Source organism: Mus musculus, chromosome 8, assembly GCF_000001635.26.
Source record: "Mus musculus strain C57BL/6J chromosome 8, GRCm38.p6 C57BL/6J".
NCBI lineage: Eukaryota > Metazoa > Chordata > Mammalia > Rodentia > Muridae > Mus > Mus musculus.
In genome coordinates, this window is record NC_000074.6 from 12,213,550 (window position 1) to 12,240,218 (window position 26,669).

Consider the following 26,669-nt stretch of genomic DNA (forward strand, 5'->3'; position numbering starts at 1 on the left):
GTCTCCCATAACACAGGCTAGCAGTGGAGCGGGTCAGCAGTGGTCCTGTGAGCAAACTTATCCCCTACCCTAGTGGTACTTGGGGTGAGGGATGCGGAAGTTCTCAGGACCACTGACAGGGGAGTCCTTCCCATACTTCAGTAGATCCAGCTGGTCCTGTGGTTTTCCAGCACCACCTCAGTTATCCAGAATTGCTCAGGCAACAGCTACATAGTTTAAACCAGTGTCAGCGGAGGGAGACTGGAGCAGTGGTTCAGCCGCTTTGAAAAGTCATTTCTGTAAGATTCCAGGATTGTCGCAAAGAGACCCTCCCTTCCAGAAGCAGTCCAGTGCTCCATGGTTACTCTGGGCAACACAACTGTCTGACCCTTGGTCGCTTGCCCTCTGGATGGGAGCTAGTAGCATGGATGGTGTGGGTGGGTAGACCCTTGCTCCACCTATCCCTTGCTCGTCCTAAGTGCTGTGAACATGGGCTGTGCATTCCACTCTGACTCCAGGAAGCATCCCTTCACTCTGCTCTTTTCTGTTGAAGTGTGACACTCAAATTTGAGGTGGGAGCAGAGATCAACAGCCCCTGTCAGCCGCTGTCAACCCAGGTGTGACAGTGCCGTCTTCCTAAATTGCTGCTAATCTTCCGGAGCCCCCCTCTCCCCGCACCCTCCATCTCCATGTTTGCTCACATCCCGTTAACACTTGAAATTTCGTTAACACTTGAAATTTCCCCTCCGAGGTGTCACCGTTTGCCATTTAGTGAGCAAGCGAGCGGGAAGAACGGGGAGAGGAGCCCGAGCCCCGGATTTGGGGAACTGGAAAAAAGCTGATTAGCTATTCAGGGAGGATAATCTTATTGAGAGAGCAGGAGCTGTATAAAGAATGCCTCTCCCTTCCCAGTAACAATCTTCTAATTATGTTGTCAGGCTCGCTGTTCAGTTCTCCCCCGTGACGCCAAGAGACCCGCTTCTATGTTAAGAAAGAGATTTCCTCTCTCTGATGCTGTTTGCCGATTTTTTTCTCCTCTTATTATTATTGTTTAAAGACTCTGTGTGTATTAAAGCAAACATTAAAACATGATTCATGCACAATGTAATCAGGACTGAGGGGGCACTTGGGCCTCCATGGAAGTGGGAAAGAAGGGGTGCCCCGAGGGGTGCTCAGGAGCCCAGGAGTTAAGTGGGTGTGTGTGTGTGTGTGTGTGGAGATTTTACGATTTTAGGCAGGCATGCAGCTTTTGCGTGGCAGGGGAATACGGTAGCAAGGGGATGCAGGTCAGGAGGGGAGGTGGGAAGCTGCCACAGTACAGACGTCACCAGCTCATTGGTTCTTTTCGCTGTGCGTTATGCTCTCCCACACCCTACTCTGATTAAAGGGGAAGAAGCTCAGGCTGTCAGGTCCGAGATCTGACGCTCCCACTCCCACCTCTGGCAGAAGCATGTTAGAGGGCAGGAAGACCGTGAGTAGAACAGGAAGAAAAGACTTCAGAGTCTGTCTTTATAGCTCAGGTGAACAGTGAGTTTAATTAGGCCCGAACACAGGAGCACAGACAACTTGAAAGCATCCGTATCCCAAAGGAAAATGTCTCAGTAACTAGTACCTGCTTTTGTATCCCTGGGGCAGGGCCTCATGCTTACTCCTCCCCATGGGGGAACGTTAGTATCCCTGGTCTTATACAAGTCTACTGCAGCCATTTGTGTTGCTGAGAGTTTAAGGGGGCCATTCCACACCAGCCTTCTACAGCAGTCTGAGCCAGCACAGCTCCTCGTACTTGTGACACTGACTGGGGTGGGGGTGGGGTGGCATAGAACATTCTGGAACTATCATGGAAGAAACAGAGGTGGCCTGGATGTACAGAAAGTGTGTGCATCCTCCAGATATCTGTACTTCTCCAGATAACTGGCGTTAGGGAGAGAGGCCTGCAGGCCCTGCCCTCAAAGCCGAAAAGGAGGTATGGTCTGAGAACCACAGAGGCAAAATGGCTTCGTCTTCCTGCCAGGTGGGGTGAGAGGAGTCAGGACAGCAGACAAGTCTACCCTGTGAGTTGTGTAGCCCCCTGCTTCTGTCAGGCAGGTACGTGGTCCCCAGTTCAGTCTGGTCCTCAGCTAATTCCCAGAGCCACTGTCCACCGAAGGCTGTAGAAGACATAAAGGAAATAAGTATGAGCAAATGTACTCTTTGTTCTAAGAAGTAAGATGGCTTCACAGGAAGGTTCTGGATGGGCAGTTAGTACCCACAAGTACTGAGGTGGCCCTTTGCACCTGGGAGGGGACAAGCCAGTGTCTCTCACCACAGAGAAGTATAGAGCTACACTAAGGGGTTATAAGGCTACCAGGCATGTCTGACTTTTTGCCATTGATGCAAGCCATTGTCATTTACATTGGGTTAGATTATAGTTTTGAATTGGGACACATTGCTAACTGTCCTGGGCCTGCCTCCTGCAGCTGCACGGCTGCATACTGGGCACACTTGGTCAAGAGCAGGAGCCCAGAGCACTCTATGAGTGATGTACTTCCTCTAGTGAGCTGGCTCAGGGTCTGGAAGATCTTCCTGGTGCTTATTTTCTCCTAACCTTCTCTGTGTTTTCTTTTGAATGACCAATTCATGCACGGGTTTCAGTAGACCAAATATAGCAACCCCCCTGAAAATCAGGGCTCTGCCCTTCTGATTGCCAGTCTCAGCCTTTCCTCCTGTTTTCTCATCTTGGACTAGACTGAAAGCTTCGCGTGAGCTCAGCCCACCCGGAACTCCAGGCTGTGGAGGAAGACCTCACCTGGGGACAGCCTTTGTCTGATTTCCTGGATGAGCCTTGGGCTTCTTTTGGGGTCTCTTCCTTCATTAACTTTCGGAACTTTGTGTTCTGCCCGGTGCCACCGTGAGTCCCTTTGAACACACATATTTCTCACATGTATCAGTAGAGTAAAAGTACTAATTTCCCAGAGTATTTCTAGGTCAAGATTACGTGCATTTATAGTTGTAAAGGTTTCGCTGACACACACCGGTTATGTATTTATGGGGTATAATGTGATTCAACACACGGGCACGTCATTAACGAGCGCAGCACCGTGATCCCCGGAGCCTTTGATGCCTCTGTCTAGCCTTCAAGCTCTTCTCCAGTTCTTTATAAAATAGTATCTTGTGACCTCAAACCACCCTGCTGTGCGAGTGTATGAGAACCCAGTCCTTCCAGGTGACTGTTAGGGCTCCTGTCACCCAGGCCCCAGGGACTGGCCACGTTTTCTCTGCAGATCTGTGACAGAGACCCCATGATATGCAGTCTCCTCACTCCCCCCAGCTCCCACTAGCTCAGTCAGACTCACAACTCTTTCCCTGCTGAGCTGAGGGAGCAGGGGTGTGTCAATTCGGGTAAGATTTGCAGTTCTTTTTGTGCATTGGGAGTTTCTGCGAGAGCCGCAACAACGAATGTCTCCCAGCATCCCTTGGGGACTTCTCTTGGATGGCTGGTCTTGTGCTCATGGATCTGTAGGTCCTTATCTGCTAGATGAATTGGCGCTCCCCAGTATGAATTCAAATATTTTGATCCAGTTAGTCATTTGTCTTCTCTCTTTGTTCCTGCTTCTTCTTGCAATTCAAAACTTTTCTATTTTTTTTTTTTTTTTAATGTAAGGTTAGGCAAAGATTTCTTGAGTATGACACAGATAGTGTGGTCCATAAAAGACAAAAAAGTGATAAATTAAATGTCACTAGAAGTTTGAAGTTCTGCCCCACAAAGGACAGAGAGTGAAAGAAAGGGCGCAGCCTGGGAGGAAGTGTCTGCTGGTCATGTATCAGGCTGAAAGAAGGAAAAAGGCTTGCATCCAGGACACGTAAAAAACTTCTCAAACTCAATAATAAAAAGACAAATGACCCAATTAAAGATAGGCGAAAGGTTTCAATAGCTATCTCACCAAAGAAGTTCTAATAGCAGCTAATGAACCTGTAAAGACATTCAACATTATTAATCACCATGAAAATTTTTGTAAATATCTATAGGAAGACATGCATGTCCAATTGGATTGCTGCACTAAAAAAAAAAAAAAAAAATCCACACAGTGCCGAGTGTCTCTCAAACCTCTGGTGGGCACGGAAGTCATGTGGTCTCTTGAAGAAAACTCGACCTAATACCCTCTATAGGGGTTGAGCAAATTGACCATGTAGTTTGGGGGTTCTGAATGCTGGGGATGCCTGGGAAGACAGGGGTGCAGGCTAGTGACTGTCGGCTGTGAAGAGATCAAGTGCCTGTTTGCAGGTGGATGGCGTGGATGGATATGGGAAATATGGAATAGCCACAGGGTGACATGATGTTCTAGGAGGAGGAACAAGAGACTGGCATGTACAGTATCATGACTAACTCTTCAACTATTCCCAGCAATAGGAAGAAGGCGAGAGAAGCATGCTGTGTGTCTATTTATAAGACCTTACAAGAAAAGCATGCTGGTCTTTCATAGCAGACACAGTGTCACACTAAAGTAGGGGTGGACACTTTGGGTTTGATTGGAAGGTTGTCACCTTGATTGTCATAGGCACTGACTTGTTATAACTGCCAGTCAATTACTGTATGCAGGGTTACTGTACACCTTCTGTACCTCTATGACATTGTTCAAGGTTGCAAAGCCCCATGTAATGACAATCTTTTAAACTAGGCATTTGCATTTATTTCTTTGTTGTGGGGGGGGAGGGGCAGCTTGAGAGATTTGGTTCTCTCCTGCCGTGTGGCTTCCAGGGACCAAACTTAGGACCCCAAGCTTGACAACAACCTTCAGACACTGAGCCATCTCTGACCCTTAGAAACATTTTATTTTGTGGACTCTAGATCATAGGATTTTTTTTCTCACTCAGGTTATGGAAAATACTTCTACCGTTTTTTCCCCCCCTCTAGTATTTGTGTGAGCATCGACAAAGACGCCGCGGCCTTGAGAGCCAAGATGCATTTTCTTGTGTATATAATTGATCTACCTGGAATTCATTTGGGGATACAGTATAACACAGCTTTAGAACTTTTTTTCCCCAGCTGGACCAACATATCTTGGGGGGAAAATCAGTCTCTTTTATGGCTTTCTAAAACGTTATTTACGAGATAGAAAGTTCCCGTATGGTTCTTCAACTTTATTGTTTTATTTCTGTGTGTCTCCCTTGGTCTCTCTGTCTCTGTTTCTCTGTTTCTGTCTCTCTGTCTCTCTCTGTCTCTGTTTTTCTATCTCTGTCTCTCTCTGCCTCTAACTCTCTGTCTCTGTCTCTCTTGCTATCTCTCTGTCTCTATCTCTGTCTCTATTTCTCTCTGTCTCTGTGTGTGTCTCTTTCTCTCTGTCTCTCTGTCTTTGTCTCTCTCCTTTTCTTTTTATATCAATACTTCATTTTCATCACTGTAGCTTTGAGTAATGTCCAGTCATTGCTTTCTTTTCCGTAAGGAATTTAGAATCAGCACACTCATGTTAGGACTAGCCGATCACCTTTGCAGGGCAGTGCTTCATAGCCCCGAACTGTAGTAAGGCCACAACTGTCACACGAGCCGTCCTCCCTCAGCCTCAGAGCCCAGAGCTCCCTCGATTCAAGTGGTTGAAGATGGATCAAAGTCTTCCTTTTGAGGTGAGACCCTAGAGCTAAAACATTTGGGGTTAATCATTCATGTCAGGGGGGTGGCAATTGGGAGTGCACGTGTGTACGTGTACTGAGAGACCAGACTACAATCTTAGGTGGCATTGTTCAGCATCCCACGCTATTTCTTTTAAATAAGGGTTCTCGTTAGCCTGCAGTTGAAAAAGCAGATTAGGTTGGCTAGCCAGGGAGTCCCAGGGATCCATCTGCCTGTTCTTCCCATCTGCATGTGCTCAAAGGCCATGTTCTCCATCACTGAGGCAGCAGGGGCAGGGGCGGCTGTGGAGAGCCAGGAGAACCCTAGCTTTTCAGGACGCAAGGTGCCGCAGGTTCTTTTGCTTGACACCTGCTTTTCGGGTATCCTAGTACGGACACAGGAGTGAGTCTAACTGAGAGTGGGGCCGGAGTTTATCTCAGTTAGCCCTTGGTCCTAAAATGGGAGTTTCATGGAGTGGGCAGGAACTCTCGGTTCCTAAGGCCCTGCAGAGGTGGGGTGATTTCCTCCCCTCCCCTGTACAGTCCATCCTGGGGTGGGTGCTGGGGTACAATATACAGAGGACAAAAGAGCCCCTCTCCAGCAGGTCAGGGCACTTCGAGCTACAAGAGGTAGTCCTCTTGAATATGGAGAGCTGCGGAGAAAGGAAGGAGAAGAAAAGAACTAGACAGGAACAAAGCCTATTCCTATTCCGTATTCTTAGAATTGCTGAACTGCTCAGGAATTCTTCCCAAGGCTCGGTCCTAATTAGCGAGGCATGACACATCCATGCAGCCTGCTGGCCACTGTGCTGACCACAGGACAGCCCCATCACAGACAGCACTCAGGGGGTGGGGGTGGGGGTGGGGGCTGGAGAAGGAGTGATAGGCTCAGGGTTGGGGACCCCCATGGTCAACACACACAAAGCCAACCACCCTCCCAGAACTTGGTTATGTATGTGGCTACCACCATCTCTCACACTTCTGGTCCTGCCTGCTTTGAGAGCCTTAGAAGTTTGGCTTAGTGGCGCTCCAACCACACTGTAACTGTCGTAACTAACATTCATTCGTCTTTGCTTGCCTGTCCTGTGGTCTCCAAAACACACATTCCAGATCATCGAGGTTCCCTAGTTGGAAATTCAGGTATGGAATTGAGCAGGCCTCCTGGTGTCTTGTAAGTCTGTGTTGTGCTATGTTAGAACCATGAGATGTTGCAATTTTAAGGCCATGAGAAATTACTTCTTATTCTTGTGTGTGTGTGTGTGTGTGTGTGTGTGTGTGTAGGGCAGAAGCCAACTTCTGATATCTTCCTCTATTGCTCTCCAACTTTTCTTTAGAGGCAGTCTTTTACTAAACCTGGAGCTTACAGACATGAGCTGAGCTTTAGGGTCCTCTTCTCTCCACCTCAACAGCTAGGATTATAGGCATTTGCAGCCACACCCAGATTTTTTGTTTATGAGGAGGCTAGTAGGTACAGAAGCTTCCAGCAGCTCCCAGCCTTCCAAGTGGGTACTGGGCATCTGCACACAGGTCTCCATACTTACAGAACAAAGACTGCCAACGGAGCCATCTCTCCATTCTCCATGTACATCCCTCAGTAGTGTGGTGATGCTTCCTGCTGCTCTGTGACACTGGGGTAGCTAGATGGGAACTGATGCAGGAGGTGAGAAAGTGCCATGGTCAAGCAGTGTCCCATCACCATGGTCAAGCGGCCAAGTGCTCAAGCGGTGTCCTCTCCTGTCTACTTCAGAAGTCCCTCAAGAGCCTCTCTATGTAGTTAACTTACACTCTGCAACTTCCGCCAAGGCCATAGTGGGGTGTTTCCTCTGGACTACTCTTTCTCCATGCCATGCCCTGTCATTGCTAGTCCCTCAGCCTTCTTGTTTGTTTTCCTGGATCTCCCATGCAACAAAGCAAACTTGGCCTTTGGGGCCAAGCTCCAAGCTGGGTGTGGAGCTCTGCTGGTGACTTGGAGACAAGAAGGACCACCAACATATATGGGGATTCTCAGCAAAGACTATCGAATGAAACGAAGAGAGGGAAGGAGGGATAAGGAAGGGAGGAGGGGAGGGCGGAAGAGCTGGTTCATCCGGAGGTAGCCTTGGGAGAACTGCCACCTCGCTGTCAATCCGTCCCCGGGTGAAGTTCGCTGACTATACCGTGGGACTCCAGCGTGCAATTAGTCAGAAGTGCTTTCTCACTCAGGTACATAATGACTCATGCTGAGAATGTAATTAAAATATTGTGGTAGTTTAAAAATAATACTCTATTAGGATAATACACAAGATGGCCAATTCAGAGAGAGAGTGTGTGCTTCCTGCTTTGATTGGGCCCCAGCTAGGAGGTACCTCAGGCATTTCATCTGCAGCACAGTGCTGGGGTAGAATACCTTGCCTGGCTGGAGTGCACTGCATACTGCATGCTGGGTGGCTGACATTTGAGAATTTCTACGCGCGGCCCAGAAGCGTCTGAAAGCAAGGGCCCAACTTGATTTTGCTGTTTGAAGTCTGGGCTCCGGGCTGCAGCAAAGCTCCTTGAAATGCCACCTCTGGGCAGTTCCTGCCGAGATCGGGCTGGACACCTGCCCAGCGACCTTTGCTTCTGTCCTGCAGACTTCACAGGTCAGGGTTCTAAGCTTCAAGATGTGGGCTCGCTGCCTGCACAGGAGAATCTTGGGAGCCCAGGCCAGCAGCTCCCCCATAGTCCCAGCAGGGCTGGTGTGTGTCCTGCAGTATTTCTTCCTTTATTTCATCTGGACTTTGGATCAATGATTCCATAACCAGTATGAACCCTAGCCACCACCACTGGCTGAGAGCTGCCCTCCAGGCTTCACAGCCCACCCATGGTCCTTCTCTTCCTTTCCTCTCATGGGAACTCATGCTGAAGCCATGCCAGGTGACTCCCTGTAACTATGCTGTACCTTTATAATTACATCCACAGCCGCCTGCCATCTAATAAGCCCACACTCCACGGTCCTCACAAATGCCAGCAGCCCAGCCTGATGCTCAAAGGTCTCGAGGTACACAGTGGAAGCCTCTGGGGACTATAGCTAGCTTGTTAATTCTGAAAAGACCCTTCCTCCAGAAGGTAGCTGTGTGTGACTTGGCCGAGTGACTCAAACAAACAGCAGTGCCTCCAGGCCCCTCTGTCTCCACTGCCATCTCTTGATCATTGTGTGTGTGTGTGTGTGTGTGTGTGTGTGTGTGTGTGTGTGTGTTGTTTGCTTTTTAGGAAATAGAGTTGCTGGGTTTGGTGGTTGTTTGAAGAGGAATGTAGGGAGAACCAGGATCAGAAAGGCTGAGGGAGGAGCTGTCCTGCCAGGACAGCTACCTGCAAGGGTAGCACCTCATTGGCCCTGTGAAGTGTCCCCAACTGTGAGCTTTGGGAGACATGGACTCCTTCAGAGAAATCTTCATGGGAACTCTTGGGCTGCTGTGTGAGGACCAGCTTTCTTTGCATCTGTTTCTGTGTGCTTTGGTTTGATTTTTTGATTGTATTGCATTTTGTTTGGTTTTTACTGATACAGTGTCTCATTGTGTAGCTGAGGCTGTCCTCAAACTCTCCACCACCCTGTCCTTGTCTTCTAACTACTGGCATCACACACATACACACACACACACACACACACACACATTTACACACACAAACACACACATAAACACACATTCACACACATAAACACACATACAGACAGACACACAAATACACACATACACACAGACACATATACTCACACACACACACATACACATGTACACACACATACACACAGAGTCACACAAACACACACACAGACACACATAGACACACACAGACACACACAGATACACACACACACACACACACACACACACACACACACACACACACACTTCTCCCAGGCTAGCTCTGCTCTGCCTTTGTACTAATGTATCATAGAAAGGAATTGAAGGTCTACAGAGAGCTGTGCTGGTAGTCACCTAGAAAGAAGTGGGTATTTCTGCTTAGAAACTGAGTTTTTCTAGCAAGCTGCCTTTCCCCCAGAAAAGATAAATAATCGGGGCTACCATGCCACTTTGGGGTCCTGGGAGTGGCAGGGACTTGGAGCATGGAAGAGCCAGGCTTAGAAAGCCTAATGCTGAGATGTGCCAGCACTGCCCATGTGACAGACTCCCACACCCCCAGCCTCTCCCTCTGCTGTCCTCTCCCTCCCCAGAAGGAGCCACCTGCCCCGTGGCAAGGAGCAGCAGACCCAGGCCGCTCCACTCTTCCTTACCAGTGGCCCTGACTACAAGTCACCATCACTTTCACATGTGGTCCTCTGGGATCCCTACTGTTATCTGCTAACTCCGCCCACCAACCTGACTAGTTAGTTCTGTTCTTATCTGGCCAGAGAAACTGAAGCTCAACACCTGTTAGAACCCCTAACCCTGTTGTGCTTGCAGAAAGGAGTCTAGCATAGCTGTCCTCTGAGAGGCTCCACCCAGCCACTGACTCAGACAGATACAGACACCCAAGGCCAAACAGTTGATGGAGCTTGGGCACTCTTATGGAAGAATAGGAGGAAGGATTGCTGGGCCCAAAGGGGATAGGAACTCCATAGGAAGACCAACAGAGTCAACTAACCTGGACCCTTGGGGCTCTCAGAGACTGAACCACTAACCAAATAGAACACACTGGCTGAACCAAGGCTTCCTACACAGATAGGCTGCTTGTCTTCATGTTGGTCAAACATCTGGAGTTGAGGCTATTCCAAAAGCTGTTGCCTGTAAGTGGGAAATGTTCTTCTAGCTGGGCTGCCTTGTCTGGTCCAATGGGAAAGGAAGCACCTATTCTCACAGAGACTTGAAGTGGCAGATACCCAGGGGGTCCCTACCTGCTAGAGGAGAGTGGGAGGGGGAGGGAAGGGGGGAAACATTGTGGGAGGAGATGACAGGGAGGCGGGGCAGTGAGAGGATGTAAAGTAAATAATAATAATAAAAAAGACTCCCTGGATTTCATGGGTGTGGTGTGTCTCTGGAACCTAAGGAAGCAGGCCTTGATTCCTCCTGTGTAGACCAGCCTCTCCCTGCCTTCCCTGTCCCATTGCTCTCTCCCAGGTCTCCTTTGTGATCTTCCTGGCTCTTTGTGGATAGTGCCAGAGGTAAGAGAGAGCAACACATATGTGTTTGCCTCTCATATAAGGCTGTTTTGAATTAAAAAAAATTACTAGGTTTATATATTTTTTTTTTGGAAAAAAATTTTACTCTAGAAAACTAATGCTTATTGTTTCAGGCCATGGGGCCAGCAAAGAATAAGTTGGGCTAGTTTCTACAAGCACATATGCCTTCAGGTCGAAAGGGAGTCAACAAGACAATCCCCCTCCCAACCCGTCATCAGTCCTAGATGCAGGAACACCTATAACTCTCACAAATCCTCGAGTTACTGAGCACACATCTTCATAGGTAGTCCAGGAAGTGGATCTTGGGGTCTTGTAGCTCCAGCTCCATCTGGGAGACCCTGTTCCCAGGTTACTGAGCTGTTATCAACAGAAGCTTGAGGTTGATAATATATTTTTCCTCGGGGGGGGGGGGGAGGGGATGCCAACCGTGCTTTCAGTCCATTCCAATGTCTGTAGAAAAGACCCTGAAATATGACAACCCTTATTTCAAAGTACATAGTTGTGTTAGGAACCGTCGCATCCCGTGTCTTGCTGTGCTGAGACCCAGCGGAAGCTGCAGTCTCTCTCTGTCCTACTGGCTCCCTAAACCCTCACACTGGTGTCCGGAGAGAGCTCAACGTCCACATTTTTGGTTCTTCTGAAAATAAAATCTCTTTTGATGGACAGTACAATGCAGTATATGGAACTGCTCTGTCATCCTTTCTACCCTTGGCTTTCTATAGACACAGCATCTCTTCTGCCTCCCTTGGCCTTCTGACTTTTCTATGTTGTGTTTGCTGCCCACAGAATATGATTCATTAATTGTTCTGCAGCTCAGATCTGAGCATCTCTGTATGTTAGCTGCATATTACTACATTTGGGACCTTGCTAAGCAAGGGCTTTGTTTTATTGCTGCTGCATGAGGGACTGCAGTTTAGTCTGTAACTGACCTTCCCTTCATTGTGTTTGAGGGAGGCTCTGCTAGGGTGTCAGCAACTTGCCACCTCTACTAACGGTACCCTACCTCTTGTGATTCTGACAACTTCCTGAAGGACCATGATACCAGGCATCCTTCCTGGGATCCTGTAGTGTTCCCGTCACGGGAAGGGCGCTACTTGCATGCTCTTGTCTATCTTGGGGCCTTAGAGCACTGAAACACTTACCTCCCCAACTCCTCACGGACTCTCAGCATCTACAGCCTCAGGACTCTGCCCCCTGGATCACCGTCAATTCCCTGTGCCGTCTCTGCAGTTTCAGAATCGCCTAGCACCCAGATAAGGTGACATCACACTTCTCTGTGTGTTTATGTTTGTCTGCTGGCTCCAGGGCCTGCTGCTCCCTGGGTCCCCATGTCCCTTCTCCTGGGAAAGGTTCTGTATACTTGAGCATAAGCAGTATCCCCAGCACAACTCATCACTGCACATGGACAGGACTCCTGGCTGGTCCTCATCTCTGCATAGGCTATGGGTAGTATTCTGGAATTTTCTAGCTTTTGAACTTTACCGATGCTGAGAAACCAAAGCCTTTTCAATCTTTCTCCTGTGGTCATTATTCTCTCTCTTTCTCTGAATATCTTGAGAGGTTTTCTTCCGTTCTTCCTATCTGTGGTTCCTGAATATTTCTGGCTAGGTCCTGTTGCAGGAACTATTTTAAAAAGATGAACCAGCGTATTCCCATCCTTGTGCTGGCAACTCTTTGCCCAGAGGCCTGGCCAGCCAAGCACTGGCAGGCAATGGCAAGACCTGTGTTTATCTCATGGAGACTCTCTGGTCCAGAGCTCCCAAAACATCTCCACCCCGCTCTCTAGGTTCCCACTGTGGGTTGCTACCATGCCAGCCCCATGCTTCAGAACCCCTGCGACCTTTGTCGCAGGCAAACCCACCCTTTGCTGCCATACCTTTCTCTCTGGAGCCCAGACGAGCTGCCGTGTGAAGGAAAATGCAACACAGACTTAGTTCAGAAACAGCAGTAACCAGGGCATCATCCTGAGTGAGGTAACACATTCACAAAGGAACTCACACAATATGTACTCACTGATAAGTGGATATTAGCCCCAATCCTAGGATACCCAAGATATAAGATACAATTTGCTAAACACATGAAACTCAAGAAGAATGAAGACTGAAGTGTGGACACTATGCCCCTCCTTAGAATTGGGAACAAAACACCCATGGAAGGAGTTACAGAGACAAAGTTTGGAGCTGAGATGAAAGGATGGACCATGTAGAGACTGCCATATCCAGGGATCCACCCCATAATCAGCATCCAAACGCTGACACCATTGCACACACTAGCAAAATTTTGCTGAAAGGACCCAGATATAGCTCTCTCTTGTGAGACTATGCCGGGGCCTAGCAAACACAGAAGTGGATGCTCACAGTCAGCTAATGGATGGATCACAGGGCTCCCAATGGAGGAGCTAGAGAAAGAACCCAAGGAGCTAAAGGGATCTGCAACCCTATAGGTGGAACAACATTATGAACTAACCAGTACCCCGGAGCTCTTGACTCTAGCTGCATATGTATCAAAAGATGGCCTTGTCGGCCATCACTGGAAAGAGAGGCCCATTGGACACGCAAACTTTATATGCCCCAGTACAGGGGAACACCAGGGCCAAAAAGGGGGAGTGGGTGGGTAGGGGAGTGGGAGTGGGTGGGTATGGGGGACTTTTGGTATAGCATTGGAAATGTAAATGAGCTAAATACCTAATAAAAAATGAAAAAAAAAAAAAAGAAACAGCAGTAACTCAATCGCTGGGTGCAACAACTGAAATCCTAACTTGTAAGCCTTATTAAATCTAAATCCTCCGGTGGCGAATCCCGACGGATCCGCTACTGAAACGGGGAGACACTCATAATTACATCTTGTCCTCATGCTATCCCGTCCAAAAAGAACCTAACTCTCTCCTGCTTCCTCTCTTCCTTCGTCCAACCAGGAAGTCCCTCCAACTCGCCCAGTGATTGGCTCCTTTATTCATTAAGGAATTGGTTCACGAGAACAGCCCCAGGCCCATCTACAATAAGGTCCATGTTGATCTGGGTACCTGGATCAATGTTCCCTGGCTCATCTGCTATTTGGAAGTGTCCTCTCCTTCTCTCCTGGGCTCTCCCCATCCCTGAGGCTGGGCTTGTGCTCAGCAGCCCTCCTGTTTGAACATACTACTGTGTCCTTGTCCTGGCCAGTCGGCCTGGGTCTCATTGGAGACTTCTATCCACTTAGCTTTAAGTAAAGGCGTCTGCTTAGGGGGAATCAGGTGTTCACTGTAAAATAGGCAACATCACGTCTGGGTTTCTGCATGGGTTCTTCATCTCTGCAGAATGTCCTCTTTGCACCCTACCTGTCACCTAGGGGTGTGGGCCCTGCATTTATTACCAGTCTCCACACCACCTTAGGACCATAGGACCTGCTGGGTTCAGAAGTGAGAGAACAAACCATCTCTACCTCCCAGGAATCTATTCTGGGCTCATACCAAGGACTCTGCTGAATCAGCGTCCCATTAAGAACAGCTGTCCCTTCTCTTAGCAGTGGTCAGCTGCTACTTAACAACCTCCTTGTATTCTCAAGACCCCCTTTGAGGACATGTAGGGCTCACAGATGAATACTTGGAGATAGGGGTACGTGTAATAAGTGTACCTTCAGCAGTGCTTGTCGTGTATCGGCACCTTACAAAGCACCCACAATTTCTAACCATGTTCCCTCATTCCATGTTTGTAACATTTTGTGAAACTGGGTTGCTATGTCCGTATTCCAGATAAGGAAATGGATACTCAGAGAAGGTAATCAGATTCCCCCAGAGCAGGAGGTGAGCAGTCAGGTCACAGCTTAGCTCTAGTCTGAGTCTCTACAGTTGGGTGTGCGTCTCATGGCACCCTCGCAGTTTGTGGTCATGTGCTGTCTGCGTGTTCTTTGTCTGGAGAGGGTCTTTTCCTGGGCTGAACCTCCTGAGTCTTAATATGTTTCCTTTACAGCCATGGACTTACCAGTCTTCAGGGAGCTGAGTATGTAGCAGGCATTCTGTAAACCCTGAGGGCCACAGCAATCAAGAGAAGACTCTCTCTTCAGTCTGCTAGTAACGGGGACCATTTCCCCAGCAACCTCCAAACCCTTGCTGCCTTTGTCCGTGCAAATAGGACACAGAAGGAGGTGAAGGGCTATCCAGGGGTTGGCCCAGCTCTCTTTAATAATGCTGGATTAAGCAGCATGGCTCCATAGCTCCACGAGGCAGAGGAAATAGGGTAGGTCAAGCGCAGAGAACCCAGAAGACTAAACTTACCGCCACAGTCCTCTAGAAAGCAGGTGAGCTGAGTGGAACCAGCAGGCATGGGAATGGAGGGAAGAGATCCAGCAGCAGCCTAGAACCAAGCAAGCTTCCGTCCAGGTCAGCCAGGCCAAGTGTAGGGCCTCAGCCTGGGCCCCACCCTGCTGACTGAACCAGCAGTGTCCCCATGGAGACACAGTATGGTAAGAGCTCACCCTACCCTTTCTGGCCACCCATCTTTCATCAAAATGGCTCTCCACACCCTCTACCTGACCTCAGACCAGGGGCCTCTCCCATCCACCACTCCAGCCCTATGTCTGCCTGTGAAGTTGGTTTCTATGCCAAGGAACTTAAAAGTGCCAGCCAGTGGTGCAGAGCCTCTGTGTCCTTGATTGTGCGTCTCTTCCCGAGGGAGAAAATGTAAGATTAATGATCACGATGACAAATATATTGGAAGATTACGGGTGGCATGTTCCTCCTCATCCATTTCCACCCTTCGGGTCATTAAGCCTTGAAGTTAAAATGGAAGGATGTTCAGTGAATTAGTGTAAGGCTCAGGAGCCATGCTTGGGGAGGAAGCCATTCCAGGCTTGGGATGTGTGAGAAACCCATCTTCTCTCATTAGACTATAGAGTCTTTGAACAGCTCCCATGTGATCAATGGTCTGTCCACATCAAGTGCTCCTGGCCCTTGCTTGGTCCTGTGGATGAGATCTTACAAGTTTAGCATAGTCTTGAGGATGAGACGGAACCCAGGGCCTTGTGGATAAATTTCACACAAAGTTACTGTTGCTCCGTGGGTTATACTGGGTCCTGATATACTACATAGCCAGCCTTCTATGGTTGGTGGAGGCTGGACCTTCTGTGTCTTCAACTGCCACCACAGCTTCTCTCTGTCTTTGAGATTAGCATCCCTCATCCCAGCTTAACTGGGACAAAAGCCCCTCCTTGCCAAGGAGCCTGTCCTGTGGCCTCACACTGACAGTTCAGGAATTTCTGGTTGGAAAAGGGATCAAGACTGGGATCCCCTGATTCCTTCTCTGGGGCTGTGTGACCACACACCCCCTCATACTCCTGCCTGTCCCCCACCTCCAGACCCAACAAAGTCCCTCCTTCCTACTGACTGTGTAGCTCTGGACTTCTTGAATCCCAAAGCCAGGCCTAGCTTCAGGAGAGGCGCAAAGGACAGAACCGTAACAAGCCCAAGCTGTAGCTTGGCCTGTGACTGTACCCAAACACAGGGTTCTTTCTAAAGGCTGGCTCTGGGAGTCCTAGGGAAGTGCCTACACACAACCACAAGAAGATACTGCAGGGCATGTCTTCACACTTCACAGGTCACATGACTGGGGTTGCTAGCAGACAGAATGGACCTGGGCCATGTGTTCTCAAGGGCCTGTCCTACATGCTGTGTCTGCCCATGAACCTTGAGTATCTGAGGCACGTGCCCGGCTTTGCACCGCAGTGGGCCGTTCCACCCACCCCCTCACTGCCTATGGGGTGCAGGATGGCCATGTTGGTTTTTAGGGGTTCCATGCAGGGCGAACACAGACAGGCTGACAGCCTGCTTTAGCCTCTCCTTGGCCTCAGCAAAACACTGGTGACATGCTGTTTGTTTTAAAAGGCATGAGCCCAAGACAGGAAACCAAGGAGACTGGGAAGCAAGCATGGGGATTGAGGAAGCTGATGGGCTGAGCCAGCAGAGAGTGACTGGAAGCAGAGCTGTCCATAGATCCCTGGGAGGGTCCTGGTGGGAGGCTGGGCATGGAGCTCCTAGATAAGTGCTGGCAAATAGTGTGCTTTGGAAGCAGCTGGGTCCCTGGTGCTCATTTTCCCAGGGAGACAGCCATGACCACTCCAGCAGGAGGCTGGGTGATGAGGAAGGAAGCTGCCAACCTGGAACAGAACTGTCTCAGTACTACAATGGAGAATGTCTGTCCTCCAGGTCGTAGTCTGGGCACTTCAGACCAGCAGGAGGCTGGAGAACTCCTTTCTAGGAAGACTGTGGGACCAGAAAATTAATATTCTGGATGTTTTTAGAGTCTTGAAGCACAAAGCAGAACTAAACAGAGTTCTTTGGACTTCTCCTCTGGGCAGGTGAAGCCAGGAAACAGGGGAAATTCTCTTCAAAGATAAGACGAGAAAGATGGGTTCCTGTTAGAAATTTGAATCCAGTCACTCCAGGCAGAATTCTCCCCAGAGGAGAAGGTGGCCCAAGGAGAACATCTCCCCAGGACAGGGCACGGGCTGCCAGTACCTTGCAAGAGGAATCAGGATTCTCACAGTGTTTGAGGGATGGACCAGCACGAAAAACTAAACCAAAACATTACACACCATAGCAGATGCTGGGGAAGGGGACGCATGTGAGTGTGGGTGTTGCCTCCATGGCCAGGTTCTCATTTTCCCACATATGACAGCAACAGGCAAACTGAAGATTCGAGGGCAAAGAACAAGAACCTCATGCATGTATATGCATGTATGTGTGTGTGTATGTGTGTGTGTGTGTGTGTGTGTGTGTGTGTGTGGTCTTTGCTGCTTAGAAATGTGAAGGTAAACAGAGGCTGTGGAATTTTGTCAAGGACAACCTCTACAGCCTGGCCAGGCCTCTGGCACACTGGGCAGGGCAAAGCCCTCTCGGTCCTAAGCCTCAAAGGTCTGTTTGAGTTTTTCATATTATGCAAATGGGAGCTGGTAAAACCATTTTTTTGAAGCTGATTTAAAAAAAAAAAAAGTAAAATGCACCTGGGTCCCACGCTGGGTTTAACAAACACAGAAAATTCACCGTGGCCAACGGTTCAGGGTCCCTGGCCCTTCCCAGCATTCCTTGGCACATGGTTGACCAGAATAAAGAATTCTGAGCCATAAATGGTTGTTTTTCATTTGCAATTAGCTAAAAATAATGAACTGATTTTTACCTCGTTATCTAATTATTCCTTATTCCCTAATTACCTATGTGGGCTTTTCGCTGGCTGTGGGCTTGGTAACAAATAGAGGATAGGAGGCCTGGTTTACTGGCAATGCTTGGCTTTGGGTTTCCAGCTTTAAAGAGTCAGCAAGGAGAATTGTCTCAGTGATCATCCCATTCCTCTGCGCCTACAGGGCTGGTGAAACTTCCACTCAAATGATTCTAAGGCGTTCACGCACAATTTAATGCTCTCTGAATATATATTTAACCAGAAAGTCGGTCTTCTCCCTGCAAAAACAATGGCGGGGTTTGAGGCCCACACCTTTGAGCTGGGACCTCATGTAACAGCAGGAAGCCAGGCTCCTAGACTTCACTGAGCTGCAGCACGGCCTGACTAGGCCCAGTGTCATCTTCTCACACCCCAGAGCACAGAGCGATGGCTTCCACACCCCAGCTCTGCCACTTGACAGATGGGCACCCAGAGCCCAGAGAAGTGGAGCAGCTTATCCAAAGCCACACAGCTAATGCCAGGATACAGGGATGAGGCCTGGGTCCTGTGGCCTGAGGACTGTCAACGTACGGCCCTTGACAAGTCCTCAGGTGGTGTCCCTGTCCCCTAGACCTAATGTACTCAAAGCTGCACTAATCTTATGTGCAGAAGCATTCAGCCGGATAGTCATAGAAGAAGTCAGTGCAGTAAGTCATAGAAAAGCCACAAGGGCATACACTCCTGGTTTCCATCCTCTGATAGGAGCACAGACTCTACATGGCTAGAAACTGCAGGATCTGTAGGAATTGGCTACTGTTGAGAAACTCCCAAGGGAAGACAAAGGAGGAGGCTCTCAGGATGAGCAAGGAAGGAAAAAGGAGCTGTAAAGGGAGGCCGATTGCTCAGCATCTCCCATGATGGTACCACAGAGACACCCACCACACTGAGTTAAGGAGTTCCAGTTGACATGTGGGTTGTCATGTGACCTGGGTCAACCTCCGGTTAGGACTTCCCTTCTCTGCACCCATAAGTCACACGGGCACAGCTCTGGAACACACACACCTGCAGCCATCTTATCAGCCATTCTGGGGTCAGCAGGAGCCCCAGGATCAGGGGGTGAAGCATCTTGTCCAAGACTTACAGCTCTAGAGGTAGACTTCAGTATTTAGTTGGCCTTCTCTTATGACACTCCCACCAGGAACCCTCACCCCAGGCTTCTTCACAGTGTGTGGGTGACTATATGGATAAGACCCTAGAGACAGTACCACTTTTTATGGTGACATCTTTGTTCAAGTCCGGTGGCATTTTGATATGAGAACTGGTGACAGCTTATCTTAGTCACTGATCTATTGCTGTGAAGAGACACCATGACCAAAGCAACTCTTGTAAAAGAAACCATTTGGTTGAGGCCTTGCTTACAGTTTTAGAGGGTCAGTCCAGAATCATCACAGTGGGGAGCAAGCAGGCATGGTGCCGGAGCAGGAGCTGAGAGCGTCACATTCTAACCTGCAGACAGCAGGTAGAGAGAGCAGAACTGCACTTGGCATGGGCTTTCTAAACCTCAAAGCGCACTCACAGTGACACACCTTCTCCAACAAGGCGATACCTCAACAAAGCCATGCCTCCTAATGCTTTCCAAACAGTTCCCCAAGAAACCTGGGGACCATCCTCTTTCAAGCCACCATACAGCTGAAGTCACAGGTTTGGGTATCACTGCTTCACTCCAGGCCAGACCCTGGAGTCTCAGAGGACTCATGAGTCCCCAAGTGTGCTGGTGTAGACCAGAGCCTAGAGGGTAGATCTGAGCCTAGGATACTATCCTGGTGTGAGTGTCCACCATTCCTGGAGCAGTTTCCTGGCAGGATTTACTGAGAGAAACCACATAGTGTTCTCTGAGGCTGTGAGAAATCCAGGGCTGCACCCAAAATGAAGAGGAGCCAGCAATGCACAAAGTATGCATACAATGGCTGCACCTCCATTTAGGTCTCAGAAGGCACGCCCTGGCCTTTTGATCCCAATGGGTGTGAACCATTCTCCTCTGTTTTTGAAACATCACACTGATTCCCTTGGAGCCAAGATTTCTTTGCCTTGTCCCTACACACAAACCAGGGATCTCTGCTGTGTGACAGTTTCTGGGGAGACATAGAGCAGAGATCTATTCAGCACCAAATAGGACATACAGATGACAGACCAGAGAAAGACTTCTGCCTAAATCTAGCCTGGTGAGCCTGTGGTTTTACTAGGGTTACTCATGGACAACTTGCGTACGTATGGGTGACTCAAAGGCAGCCTCTTCACCACGCTGAGTGATAGGAAGGTTTCACCCTTGCGCTCCCCGCCTGATGTGCAGGTGGCTGGGCCCGTTCACAGTCTCCTCTCCACAGCATCAGTACAGCCCGTCTAACCTCAGGGAGGGGCCTCACGAGTCTTCTGGGTTTGGGGTTTTGTTGAGGTTGCGAGGTTTTCTTACCTTCCTGAGGCTTATCCCTCCTCCCTTCAGAAGGAATTTTCAATTTGGAGATCATGGATAGCTACATATTACTCTCAGACCAAGGCAAATTACCCCCTACAGGCTCAGCTGACATAGGCTCAGACCCTGCAGGGCTCAGGTGGTCTCAGGAGGCCCCTCGCACTGAGACCACTTTGAAAACCACTGTCTGGGCCTTTCCAGGCAGAAGTGAGGCCAGCAGGCAGTAAGACGGAGAGTCACATCTGTCCAGCAATAGGCCAAATACAACCAGTACTTTGGCTTTGATTATCTCACCACTTGGGGACTGAAGGGGGAGTCTCCTTAGTCCCCTGCTCCCTTGGGAATGTGAGTCTTTGTCTCTGCTCTATCCGGATCTGGCTCTGCATTCCTGCTGTAATGTAGCGCAGGGCCATTCATCTGGGTCACGGGGACCTTTGTAAAGAATGTGTTTTCAATTAAGCTGCTCTAGCTGTGTGCTAGGTGCTCGCCCAGGGCCGCCCAAGAGGCAGCACTCGAGGTCCCCCGTGAAGCACCATTGTGCAGATGTGGTCCTCAGGCAGACGTGCCTCTCGGGCACGCACTCCCTTCAGAGGTACACGGGTACAGATGGCTGCAGCAAAGCTACAGCAGTGCTGAGTGTCATGGTGAGGACACTGGAGGCTGGAGTTGCTATGTCCTGCATCACTCCAGGTGTAGACCTTTCTGGAGCAATGAGAGAATGAAGAAGTGACAGATAGACAAAGACAGACAGACAGATGAGCAGACAGGAAGCTGGGATTGGGTGAACTGAACTCTCTGTTGGAAAAACCACAGCACCCCAGATATTAAGCATGTTTATTACACCGGGTTGAACAGAGAGACGATGTTATTGCATGTAGCAGGACGAGGAGGATAGATTATTACATACAGATAAAGAAGAAGGCAATGTTTAGGGTACAGATCTGGATCAAAGGGACCCAATTTAGCTGACCGCAACAGGAACGGGTCTCTGTAATGAACACCCAGTAGAGAAGGCTATGGTGCACTCTTTTAGTACATTTCAACATCCACATCTGGTCTGGAGGTACGTGGTGGTGCCGACATCAACGGCACATATTCAGTCAAGACTTCACTGCGGGGCTTTCTCCACACTCCCTCTAAAGTGTCATGAAGCTAATGAGAAGGTTCTGAGTATGAGACAGCTTTCACTGTTGCTCCTCGAGGTACTAATCTTTTATTGGTAATGTAAACATCTTCTTCTAATTGTTTGAACTCATCTCAGCTTGATAAGCTTACAATGTAAGTATTTTATAGATGTAATTCAATTAATTTCCCAAAGAAAAGTATCAGTTAGACGTGTGTAAACATACTGGTTAAATTGTATGTCTTCATTCCTTCCAGTCCAATGACGGAGTTGGGGAAGAACAGACTAGAAAAATCGCACTACAAGCTTGCTCTTCTTCTTTTCCTTCTTCTTTTTATTTTATTATCTGTCAAATCATTGCTGAGACGCCCATCGTTGGTATGAAACATTGTGATCCAGCGCTAGCAAGCAGGGAGACACCGTGTGTAGGTTACACATTGAGTTTAGGTAATGTACCAGAAAACACGGCAGGAAAACACTAATTTTCTCAATATAGATTGGTAGACATGCTGTTTACCAATGAGAAGTGAAGATGGTTTTAAACAATTTGTGAACTTGAAGTCTTGGCTGGGCCACAAGTGAATCTGCCCAAGCTGTACTTGAACTGGGAACAGAAGTTCCTAGGACTCCACAGCTCACTTAAGTCCAGCTGCCTGGGGGGTGTCCAGGGTCCTGGGTTCCAGAGGGAAGACTGATTCATTGTTTGCTAGGTGAGCAACATCGCTGTTAGACCAAACACAGGCAATTCCCACTTCTCTCCATAATGACTCCCACGGCCACTCACAACCTCCTCGTGGAGATGACCCCCACATCCTGCAGCCCAGCCTTGCGTGGTGGGAGCAGAGACAGCTGTTATTAACTGTGCATCTCAAACTGTTGAACAGGAGAGATGGTTTAATTTCATTTATCTGGCCTATAAAAATAAAATAAAGAGAAGCAGGAGATGTGTCATTACCTGCCTTCGATGACTCCGGCATTCAAACATTTTATTAGCTTATTATTGAATAGCATCTCTGACAAGATCCTCTTTGTCTCTTGTGCCATTCTGTGAAACCCATTCTTCACTTTTAAGGAATAAATGTTGTCTAAGAGCATGGGAGAAAAATAGAATTTTGTGGCCCATGGGTTGGTCTGGAGGCGGCCATCCAATGCTGGCTCTTGCTTGGCTTTCCAACAGTTCTTTCCTTGGATTCAGACATCAGGATATTGGGTGGCTTCATCCAAGGGTTCTTTACCCACATCAGTGAGCCCTGCAGGATACAGCAGAAGATACAAACTCCACGAGCTCCCTTTGCTCCCAGGCTCTGTGGAACATTCCAGGGAATGCTGGCTTGGTCACCGGTGTCCCTTTCTTGGGCAAATGACGCTGCCATGCTCCAAGGTCAGGTCTTGTCTTGCATACTGATAAGTACCTGCTAACCCAGAAATGAACACAGGGTGATCCAACACAGAAGCCATGGCTTTGTCTACACTCCAGCATCTGACAAGACCACACATTCATTCCACTGCCCTGTTTTGTTTGTTTGTTTGTTTGTTCATTCGTTTTTTAAAGTGGTTGAAAAACTCCTTGGATCGTGGAACAAGGCCATCAGCTTCAAACAACAAATTAGCCCAAGCAGGGACATGGTCTGCCAGGTAAGGGGCCCCAAGAACCCGCACCATGACAGGTAGAGGGGGTGCTCTCTCCCTTGCCAAGCATTTTGTACGACTCTCTTCTTACCGTCCCTCTGTAGTGACGTGCTTGTGGCCTTGAAGTTTGAGGTCTAAGGAGATATTCCAAGGAGTTGGGTTAGAAAAAAACAAAACAAAACAAGGAGCCATTTCTCCATGTGATCTGTCAAATTAAGTACATCTTATAGACCTCTTACATATTATTTAAATGCAGCTTTGTGGATGGTTGGTTGATTGTGACAGGATCTCATGTAGCCCAGGCTACCCTTGCACTCACTGTGAAGCTGAAGTGGGCCTTGGACTCCTGATCTTCTTGCCCTGGAATTATAAACTCGCACCACCATATCTAGCTCTGTCACTGTATTACATTGTATGGGCACCACCAACCAAGTCCTATCACTGCATGTATTCTACTGCTGCAGATTCGAGTGTCATTATCAGCAAGCGAAGAGTATGCAGAGCAACAGCAGGTACTCTCTCTACTCCTGTAACTGGTTTGTGCCAAGTGCTCTCCGTCACACACTTTGTAAAAGTACCACCCAGTGAAAACCTGCTGTGGCCACTGATTTAACGGATGCTGGAGCCAAAATAAGTTTTATTCTGTAATAGACAAATTTTTAAATTTTTTATTTTCAAAGACCTGATCTATTGCTCTATTTTTTTTTTTTTTTTTTTTTGGTAAGGTTAAAAACACTGGTAATCGCCTTTATATTGATCTGTGGCTTCCAAAAAAAAAAGAAAAAGAAAAAGAAATCTGCATGTGTAATGGATGCATAAGACAGCATTTTAAAATAAATGGAAGAAATCCAAATTAACATCTGTCCCTAGGGATGGCAGCAGAGGCCGAAACAGTGACTGGACTCTGCTCCTCTCGTCTTCAGTTTCCAGGGATGCCTCTGCTGTGTAGCAGTGGAAGGGCAAAGAAATCATATGAAAGAAAAGTAAATCTTCAAGTTTTAAGGACAGTTTCTCCGTGTCCGTGCTGTTGTGTGAATTTTCTGTTGTGTGCTGGGGAAGTGCTGTATAGCATTAGACACAGCGAGGCACTGTCCAACATGGTTGCTGTTAGCCACGTGTACCTTTTTCCATTTAAATACAAATTTGATGTCTTCAAAATCAAGTAAAATTAGAAACTCAGTTCTCCCACAAGCCACGTCTGTGGTGTCCGGTCACCCTGTGTGGTTCGTGGCCGCCACATTTTGCTTACCGATGCATGCTTCCATCGCCAGCATCTGTCGATGCTACTGTCTTGAGAGCGCTCATGCTTCAGGTAGAAAAATCAGGGTGTTCCAAATGTGTAGCTCTATGCAGTCCGCCCATCTTTGCACATATGTGAGAAGCATGTTTTTGCCTTTTGTAGTGAGAAAAAAAATATCACTTTACAAATATGTAACTCTATGCAGTCCACCCATCTTTGCACGTATGTGAGAAGCACATGAGAAAAAAAAATATCATTTTGATGACGCCTCAGGGGTGAGTTTAGACTTGCACGGATGTATTTTCAATGTGTCTCTAAAGTCCACGGACCTGGAGAGCCACCAGCTATTTGGAGGTCCCCAGGCTCCTACAACTCCATCCCAGGATATCCCACACTGCTCTATCCAACTCAGGATGGACCCCTTCCCTAGGACAGTGGGGGGTGGGGTGAGGCTCCCAGGACGGTGTTTTCATTTTTAGCTCTGACATGACAACAGACTGAGTAAAATCCCTAGCCAGGGTCACAGAGAGGAGCCAGAGCCCTGGGGACCATCCCAAGGCTTGCACAGTGTGACCTCTCTGGAGCCGCACTCAGAAGCACAATGGGACACATGGGATGGAAGGTTCTGGCAGCAATCTCTCATGAACCTTAACTGCCGGCCCTTCAGCTTGGTGCGTGTTAGTCATCCTGGGGCATTTAGCTGTCTTGCATCCGGTGCATGGTGCCATGGCGGATGAGACTCGCCTGGTGCGTCCACAGGGTCACGTGGAAGGTTCCTTCCTTCCTGGTACTTATCTTATTCAGCGGATCTGAGGGTTCTGATCCCCAAGAGGGATCTATAACCCAGATGACGGAGTAGCTAGCCCAGAAGGCTGCAGGTCACGTGTGATATGACCGTGGTGCCCTTCAGAGTGGCTCGCCCCCTTCTCCGGGTCTGGACATCCATGCAGCTGCTGGCTGATGCCGCACTGCACAGGTTTTGTTCCCCACGGCCTCTCTGCGCTGGAGGCCCAGATGCAAGCAGAATGGCCACAAAGGAAGGATCTGGGTTAAATGCGTGCTAAACAGGTTTAAAATTACTGCTCATTGTGTGGAACAGATGCAAGCACCCAACAAATGCAAAGCATGCAGATGCCAGGGTAGGCAACGCCACAGCCACAGCTTCAGTGCCTGATGCTGCAGGGGTGAGATGGCGCCTCCCTTGACATCCAGGGTGAGTGGAGCTAGCTTGTGAATACTGGAGCAGCGAGCAAGGGCAGGGACTCTATTCTTGGGGCTTTGTGTGGTTCTCTTGTTGCTCTGACATGAATCCTTATCTTTTGAACATCAAACAAGGGGCAAGCACATCCCTGTGTCTTCTGGGTGTCCCTATGAAGGTACCTGAATGCTTCCTCTTTCTTCTTTTTTTTGTTCAATCATTTATTTATTTATTCACTTTACATCCTGATGACTGCCCTCCTCCCCTCCCTCTTCCCTTCCCAGTCCCACACTTACAAACCGTTACCCCCCTCAGCTGCTCTCACACTTGTAGCAGCCCTCCTACTTCAACCTCTAGGTGCTAGGGTTACAGGCACAAGGCTCTACGCTCAGCTTCCACATTCTTACAAATACTTACCACCTGTCCTCCTCAGGATAGACATCACTCTTTGTCCTGACTCCCTGAGACCCCAAGGTCCAAGAGAAGAGGTGCAGCAGGCAGGCAGGCAGGCAGGCAGGCAGGCAGGCAGGCAGGCAGGCAGGCTACCCTCACCACTGCAGGTATCAGAGCCTTGGTCACACCCCAGCTTTCTCTGAGACTCACATGTCTACCCATCTACTGATCACAAAGGAGTAGCTGCTCATTCATGTTTCATATATTGAACTGATATCTGAGCTATGTACAGACAACCTGGTCCCCAGTCAAGCACAGGTCTTGATCCCTGGTGACCCTAAGGGACAGCAGGTTTCTGGCCACGCCTCCTGGGCCCTTGGCTCCGAAGCTACAACCTCACACAGCTCCGCCTGTCCCCTGCAGAGAGGTGTGTGGCCATCAGTCATGTAGGCAATGCCCCAAGCTCCTGGCATTTATTCTCCCTGGACTCCACCCCCATAGTTACCTGGCAACAGCCAGAATGTCCCAGCCCACTATAAAAGGGGCTGCTTGCCCCCTCCTCGCTCTCTTATTCTCTTGCTCTTACTTTTGCTCCCTTGCTCTTCCTCTCTCTGCCTTCCCTTCCCCCATCTCTCCACATGGCCATGGCCGGCCTCTACTTCCCTACTCTCTTCCTCTCTCTGCCTTTCTACAATAAACACCTTAAAACCATGGGCTGTCTCTTCTCATCGGGACCACAGTGCTGGAGCAATGGAGCAGGTCTTCTCCTAATGAGCCTCATGTTTAACCT

General features: G+C 48.8%; 1 long non-coding RNA gene across 1 annotated transcript; it reads right to left on the reverse strand.

The window, feature by feature from the left end:
* Positions 1-21,116: 21,116 nt before the first annotated feature.
* Gm33029 lies at positions 21,117-26,554 on the reverse strand. The gene is made up of 3 exons (XR_378716.3): positions 25,904-26,554; positions 24,298-24,441; positions 21,117-22,834 (listed from the first exon to the last, which is right to left on the reverse strand). It is a non-coding gene; the product is annotated as a predicted gene, 33029 (long non-coding RNA).
* Positions 26,555-26,669: the final 115 nt, after the last annotated feature.